The following is an 8506-nucleotide window of genomic DNA, read 5'->3' as shown; positions in this document are numbered from 1 at the left end:
CCTGGCTAGTAGTCATCATAGGGGGCAGTGGAGAGTGGCAGTCAGAGCAGGGACTCTGAGTCAAATGGCATAGGCCTCCTAATTTTCCTCTGCTACATTCTAGCTGTATGATCCTGGGCAAGTTACTACACCTCTCTGTGCTTCTTAACGTACAATTTATTGAGAGAATGTTGTAAGGTATATCCGACATAGTAAATGGGAAGTTTAGTATATGCTTTGTATGAAATCAGATACAGAGTAAGTATTCACAGACTAAATAAATCTTTAGTCTGTGTAAAAATTAGTTATCCTTTTTGGTATAAATTTCTGATGCCCCTAACTTGCATATAAACTTCTCAAGGTCAGATACTTCACCTCTGTATCTATATCCTGGACCTTTAGAATGGGCTGAAACAAATGGTTCTCAGGTTCTCCATGGCTCCCAGGATACAGGACAAATACCCAGTGGTGATCCATGTGCCCTGAGGTCTGAGGGTGTCCAGCCTTGGTGTTGAGAGAAGATTCTCTTAGCTTTTTATCATCAAAGCCAGGAAACCAAAGCACGGAGCTGGAACATAGGGCTCTTCCTGGCGTGGCAGAGCAAGCCAAAAGCAGCCATCACTGGGCAGTGACAATCTGCCCACCAAGACAGTCCACAGCTTAGGGTGGCATGTAGCACTGGCCCTTAGGACCCATATGGGGAGTTCATTATCACCCACCGATAAGAGCCTAGCGCCTGGGCTTTGAATCAAAAGCCCGGAAGCCTGGGTATCTATTAAACCCGGATCTGCAGTGCTGCCCTGGCTGAACTTTGCTTAGTAAATACCCAGCTGATAAGAGCCCATGCCTGACTCAGCACCAGGCCTCCACACACGTGGCCTGGCCTTGAAGCTCAGCAGGCAGAGAAGGCGGCAAGAAGTGAGAAGGGGTGTATGAGAGCCCCGGGAACACATCACGTGGAGTCAGAGAACCCCAAGCTCAGACGATCTGCAGGGGCTTCCTAACCCGGCTAAGTAGTGTTACAAAAATACAGACACTCAGGCCTTGCTCCCAGAAAGTCTGATTCTGGGGATCTGACATGGGCCTGGGAATCCCAGGATTTTATAAAACTCTCTCAGGTGATTCGGGAGCTGTGCTGGGATAAGAACCACTGATAATTCATTCCCAATCTAATACAAGAGACTTCCTCCAACATCCTGATAGGAAATTAATTATCCTCTTTTTAACTTCCCCTGTCATACAAGGGTTCTCTACTGGTATTCGTTCATCTTTTCAGATATCCCTCGGAACTAAGAGAACAGCTCTGAATAAGACAGGTGTGGTCCCTGCCCACATGCACCTTGCAGTCAGCAATAAAACATTTACTGTTTGAGAATGCAGGCTGAAATGGGAGTGTACAGCAGAGAGAGCCAGCCTGTTAACTGTGCCCCAGGACCACCTGTCCATCAACACCTTTGTTCTATGCAAAAGTGACCATGGACTTGAGAGTCAAAAATACCTGTACTCAAGTCTCACACGATTTATTTAACATCCCTGGGCCTCGATTATCCTCCAAATGGGGATAATAGTTTTTGTCTCACACAGTAGTTGTGAGGATTAACTAAAATAATATGTGGGAAGCTCCCAAAGCCATGTCCAGCATTTGGTAAATTGTTCGATACATGTTATTTTCCTTCCCCTCCTTCCACCCACTTCTGCCTTCTTCTGGAGAGCTGTCGTGTCAGAAAGCTCTTCCTCCTATGAGACCTGCCTCATGGTAACAAGCACCATTTTTTCTTGCATTATCTTCTAATGAAACTCACAATTCGTAAATCATTTACAGCTTCTTACATATAAAAAGAGGATCATAATGGTATGTACCTTGTAGGGTAACTTGAGAATTACAGGTAAATTCAGGATAGTGCTTGCACCAGGTAAGCATTGAATCAATGTGAGCTGATATATTCATTAGTAGCGGTAGTAGCCCTTTCCAGCATCTGAAGACAGATACCAGTTCCCTGTAGAGTTTGAACAAATATCCCTTTCCTTCTGCTATTTCTTAATGGCATGTTTTAAATCCCTCTAACCTTCCTTCTGGGAGAATCACTCCTGCACGAATTCCACTTGCCACTTCTCTTTATTATGGGTGATGTCCAGTGCTGACCACAGACCCCAGGTGTGGCCTGACGTGTCAGAGATCAGGGGCACCTTCCCTCCCACACTCTGCTTACTCATTTTCACGGTCACCCACAGTCATACCAGCTTTGTTCATACCCATATCACTCAACCTACACTTCTCTCTAGGTGGGTTTCCAGCTATTCTTAGGCACAAAGTGCAGCCGAGGCATTGCACACTCTGGAGAAACTCAGGGCACAGGGTTATTTGGGGGTCCGAGCGCCGTGGTCACTCTTAATTCACTTGGGGATAAGAAAGTCTCAATCCCACAGGCGCACATCTCAGATCAGATTAAAGACAAGTATATGGCTAATCCCCTTCTGATTTGCATGTACATTTCTGAGGAAGGACCCAGAGCACGCCCGATCCCCTCCCTCCCAGGAAGTAGACACATCCAACACTTGGCTGCAAAGCGGCCAGCTGGGCACTTCCAGGATCTTTTCAAGCAAAGGCTTCCTGCCTCCTGTTGTTTTTGAATCAATGAACAAAGAGGGCTTTGGGGGAGGTGCTATGAGCAGAGAGTATCACCCTCTGATGTCTGGACTTCCTTGGAACCCACAGTGTCAACAGGTATGCCCTGGCACAACCACCATATGGAGAGCAGAACCTGCTGCAGTCACAAAACTCCCACAGCGCCCAAGGATCTCCCGACTGCCCACCCAGGAGTCTACCAGCAGCTGCCAAAGAATCCTATAACTAACTCCAGGTGAGTAGGCAAGAATGAGGGTGCTTCTGATAGTATCTTTGCAAAGTGACTGTGAAATATCAGAATCTGAAGCCTCAAGACAATTCCCACAGGATCTCAGTGGCCAAGTTCATTTGCAAAGTGAAAACTTGCAGTTGATACCTTTTACACCAAACTTTGTGGAACAACAATAAGCATTTCTAATTCAACAGTAAACACTGTATTCCCTACTGACACCAACATGAGAAAGGAGCCCACATACAAATGTGGAAGAGGAAAAGAGCTAGAGAAAACAAAACAGGAGTTTGAAATAATAATACACACAAGAGGAAAGTCCAATTACCCAAAGTAGAGTTGCCCCTGATCAAATTCCAGGTAGCACACTCTCAAAGCCAGAAGCTTTTTCATAATTTATCCTGTGTTCTGAAGGCCCTTTAAGTTTCCTGTGGGTATCCAGGTATCCGCCACTGAGAAAAATCTTTTCACTTAAGCATGAGCCTCTTGGCCCTCATTGGGAATCTCCTTTTTCAGGCTGAGAAGTTCAGCCACATTGCCTTTCCACCACTGGAAATCGGTCACCAGCGGAGTTTGGGGAAAAAAAAAAAAAAAAAAAAACTCATTTACAGAAAACCATGAATTCAGCCCCAATGAGGGCTTCCCTTTTCCAAAAAGAGCAACAAAAAAAATCTGAAGGTATAAAAAGTCAGCAAAGGACATTTCAGTTCCCCCTGCCACATACCCAGACATGCTCCACATCACAAAAATAAGAGTCCCGCAGCTGCTGTTCCGCTGGAGGGCACAGAGCATTACAGCTTTCAGCTGAATGGTCCCCTCAGAAAGAGAGAGCTTGGGCTGCATGTAGATGCTCGTTGTGCTTGCTTTGCACCAGGCTTAGGGAACATGTAGATTCTACTGATTTAAATAAACATGGCCCTCCAGAGCCTTGATGAAGATATAATAAATACCACTGAGGAAATATGCAAAATTGTCAGCACTTGTTTACTTAATGACCCCATGCAAACCACATTCCTGCCAAAGTGAGGAAGCTACTCAGCTAAAGAGGCAGTTCCCTCCTAATGGCTTCCAGCAGAGCCAACACCCAGGCATTGATTGTTGCAGCTTCTCCTCTGGGCAGCTTTAAGAGAGCTCTCTTCAGACAGGTGTTTCCTAGAGCAGCCTTTGAGATGCTCTCCTCCCAGCGTCCTGTTACAGATTTCCCAAGAGCCACCAGAGCCAGGCGTTAAGTTGGACACCAGTTGGGACTGCTGCTCTAAGAGCTAGGTAGGATTCAGGGTAAGCCCACATTTTCCTGCCAGGGAACCAGGAAGAGGAATCCATTCCACCCATCTTGACAGCCTAGCTCTCTGGAAATACTTACCATTTACAACTCACTAGTTGAACCTCAAGGCTACAGCTACACAAAGCCATTTTAAAAGACAAATCCTCCTTACCCAGAAGGACACGTGAAACACTATTAATCACTCCAAGTAACCACAGTAAATATTATTCTCTTTTGCTGCTGAATCTTCAGTATTGTTAAAAAAAAAAAAAAAAGACTCACTAAGGAGAAATACAAATAATTTTCTCTTTACCTGTAGCAAAACCAAAAGCAAATAATTGAACAATAGGAATTCAAGCCTAAAGCTGACAAACTTGCCCTAGCTTCTAACTGAAAACAAAGTCAGAAAAGTTGCTGACACTTTTCAACTTTAATGTAAAGTAACTTGTTTGTGAACTCAGCCTAAGAGAATTAACCTTAACTCAGATCAGCTAAAGGATTATTCACATCCTTAGGTGAAACGTTAATGTGAGTGTTCTTCTTATAGTGAAGGTCTGAGGGTCAAAGTTTTCAAATTTATTCTTTCCATTCATGGACAATGGCTGATTATTTTCCAAACAGGAAGAAAGAACTTGGGCTTTGGCCAAAATTGGACTTGACACGCTACAGAAAGGCCCCCCCTCCAATCTTCCCCCTTCCCCCCCCCACACAATTTACACTAGATTGCAGTTTACTTTTTTCTTTTTTAACATAGGCCAACAAAGAGATCCCATATGCATGTAAATGTGGGCTTTCTATTCACTAATGTTTGAACTGAGAGACCCCTGCAGCCAGGAAATATCAACAAGTCACTCAGATATTCCAGCAATCTGGATAACCCCCAGGGCAAAGAGGAAAAATACATAGACAAAAAGGTGGCTTTAAAGAAGGAGTTAAAAAGATGTGAGAAAGTGGACTCTCAACTGAATTACAGTTTGATCTTGCTTGTAAGGCTGCTGGGACAGCCAAAGAGGAGTAAGTCATGACGTTTTGATATCTGTCAGGAAATCTCTATTCTAACTCTCCTTCCTCCAGTTGGAGTCTTGGCTTGGACCACCCTGATTCAGTCTCCCTTGATGACCGGTTCCCCCAAGAAAGGATGTTTCCCAGCCGAGAGAAGAGAGAAAAGTCCATGAGAAGTTTACCAGCAGTCTGCTCACATGAGGAGTGACGAGAACTGAGAGACCTAGACAATTCCCCGCAAAGTTTTATTTTTGGTATTTTCGACTGAAATGACAGTGGATAGGTCCACCTGAGAAACCAGCTGCATCTGCCCGCCTTTTACAGAAACTGGGGTCACCAGAGCAGAAAGGGCTCCCATCTCAGATATGCCGTGTCCCAGGGTGGGGGTAAGACTGGGAGACCTCTGCCAGAGCATTCACTGGACAAGTACTTGCTGAGCAGAGTAAGCCCCGTCCCTGCCATCATGGAGCTTACAGTCTAGTTTAGTGGGGTATATAGATAATTGTGTGAGCAAACCTAGAATTAAAAACCGTGACAGGACTGCATTTGCCTCCTAGTTAAAGTTCTGGCCTGTTGACTGGTTTCCACCTCCACTTGATTCAGTAGAGCTTGAATGAGCAGCAAACTGGGGGCCCCAGTCTATAAAGAAGAAAGTGGCAAGACACGTAATTGTTCTGTCTCCAATGCAGACAGACTGCTCTGGGGTCAGGCTTAGCCCACACCATGAATGTAAGCCTTGCCCAAGACATACAAAATAGCCCCAGATGTTCAAGGTCCTTCCCCAGCCTTCAGACCCTAAATGAACTTCAACATGTTTCCCCAGCTGGTCCTATTCTCTTTTGGCTGATCAGCGCTCTAGAGGAAGATCGGTCCTAGGAACTCAGATTCTAAGATAGAAATCAGCTGCCTTTAGAGGTTCTATACTGCAGGGGTCCCCAACCCCCAGGCCACAGTGGCCTGTTAGGAACCAGAGCCACACAGCAGGAGGTGAGCGACAGGTGAGTGAGCCAAGCTTCATCTGTGTTTACAGCCACTCTCCAGTGCTAGCATCATTGCCTCAGCTCCACCTCAGATCATCAGGCATTAGATTCTCTTAGGAGCACCGGTCCCTGATGCCAAAGAGGTTGAGGACCGCGGCTATACTGAGTCTCAAATATAATACCTCGAGATTCAAATTTACAGGGGCTTTTGAGTCAGACTACCACTAATCTCAGTTGAATCAGAGCCATCTAATAAAAGCCTAAAATCTCTGGCATTGTGAAGTGGTAAGGTGTAGCCTGAGACTCAGGCAGACCTAGTTTAGATAGGCTACTACATAGCTTATCACTGCATATCACTTAACCTGTATGTGCCTCAGTTTTCCCATTTGCAAAATGAGAATAATATCCAACTCATGGGATTATCATGAGGAATGTATAAAATTAGCAGTTAAACACCCAGTACGTAATAGGTGCTCAACAAATGGCTGATTCTCCTTCGATCTTAACCAACAATCTGTGGCCCATGACTTATCAGAGAAGTATCCCTGGTACGGTGACCCTAACTTGCTCCCATCCTATTGCATCCTGATACTGAAGGTCTCTATCTTCAGTACACTCAGAGCTCTCTGCTGCCAGCAAGGCCCATCTCAGCCTGGCTTCACCGTGCTCCTGGAAGTCATCCCTCAGACACCTGGGCCTGGTATCCCCAACCAGTAGGACAGCCCTGTTTAGAAGTCAGGGAAGCCAATGATGCTGTAGAGAAACTGGTCAAATACTTCACTTGCAAATAGAACAAGCCTAGACAGAAGACATCAAAATCCTAGTACTGGCCTCTTATAAAGATACCATGAGCTGAGCAGGACTTCTTTCCTTAGAAGCCCACAGATCAAGTTTGTGGCAGATTTAAGTTTTTAAAAAGATCTCTGGAGATTTTTGAGTGGCAGACAAAGTAAGACGGCATACTTTTGTCTTGTTATCAGGTGTGGCCCCTCGGAGAACCTGTATGTATCTCCAAAAGGACAGGGACATAGCCATGGTTGAGGCCATAGTCATGGACACTTCAAAAAACTGGGAACTTAGGAGCACATATCATATATGAGATAGAAATGTGAGAGAGCTCTTTGGTGGTCGGAGAGGGGACTTTTATCACCTTTTTAGAAAAGGCCGGCTTCTGGCTGACATGTTGGGCATTGCATCAACTTTATCGAAAGCAACAGACATCAAAAGTGGGGAGGAAAGGCCCACACTGAGAGCACAACACTGTATCAGAGGGTGAGACAACACAAGGCACCCACCCCAGTTCTTTGGCAAGGCAGCACCTGAGTGAGGAGGTGGAGTAGAGAAGACTGATACCTCTTCCCTTATTAGATCATGACCCAGAGCCTGAATCTAGTGTTGCCTGTCTGATCTCGGACAGGAAAAACCTATGGTTAGTCAACGAGAGGAGAGAAAATCCAGTCATTTGTGCCTTGATTTAAGCAAGATCTAGTTTGGAATTTTCAACACCAAAGAGAGTCTTACGGAAGAAATAAACTTTTCCTGAGACCCTCAGGTATGAATCACTTCCTTGGAGGAAGTGCTCTTCAAACCCAGCGTCGACTGTACATTTTGCGTCCAACCAAACTACCAAAGCCCCAAGGCTTGTGGTAGCCTGGGGTACACCCCACATGACTGCAGGTAGCCCTGATCATTGATTCATGATTTGAGATATAACTGCCAGTCAAGATGAGCTTTTCTGATAAGCCTCTGGTTTACTAACAAATGACCCCATGATATGGGTGGATTCCCTTGTGAAGGACACTAAAGAAGTTGTAAGAATATCAAGCCTGGGAAAGAAATCATTAGGTCAGTCTTGAGAAATGTACCCCCCCCCCTCCTAATTCACAAGATACCCACATAGGCCAATAACATGGCCTTCACAGCTTCAAAGTTTCATGGAAAACAATAACACATGCTTCACAGCAATTCACTTTCCTCTAGGAATGAGGCCCTTACCCTAGAAGAAACCACGGACTTGTGACAAGTTGTCAGGGATCTTGCTGAAGTAATGGCGGATCGGTCCGGGTCAGGGCTGTCAAGCTGTGATTTAAAGGGCCCTGGAATACAGCGAAGGTGCCTGCATTTGCGAGTAAAGGGAAGGAAGCAGAGCGCTGTGAGAGCGGCTGAGCGATCAGAACTCTGCCCGCAAAACTGCTCCATTTTTATCTTTGTATTGGAGTTCTGCAGTAAATTTTGATTGAATAAAGGAATTTGTGACAAAAATGTTGTGGCATCAGCCTATATACCCTTGGATTTTCTTCCCGATGCTCATATTTTATGTCCTAAGATGCCTCTTCACCCTAGTATCTAAGCGAAAAGTCTGATTATCATTTATCGTTGAGGCTTCACATCTAGTGCCATATGCCCCATGACACCTTCCTTAATTC

General features: G+C 45.2%; 1 protein-coding gene across 1 annotated transcript in view; it reads right to left on the bottom strand.

The window, feature by feature from the left end:
- Positions 1 to 8506, bottom strand: part of POU2AF1 (POU class 2 associating factor 1) — a 21424-nt gene that overhangs the window by 4637 nt on the left and 8281 nt on the right. The window lies entirely within an intron of this gene.

Source organism: Pteropus alecto, unplaced genomic scaffold (assembly GCF_000325575.1).
Source record: "Pteropus alecto unplaced genomic scaffold, ASM32557v1 scaffold224, whole genome shotgun sequence".
Lineage (NCBI taxonomy): Eukaryota > Metazoa > Chordata > Mammalia > Chiroptera > Pteropodidae > Pteropus > Pteropus alecto.
The sequence above is the reverse complement of the archived record's forward strand: the minus strand, read 5'-3'. Positions and strand labels throughout refer to the sequence as shown.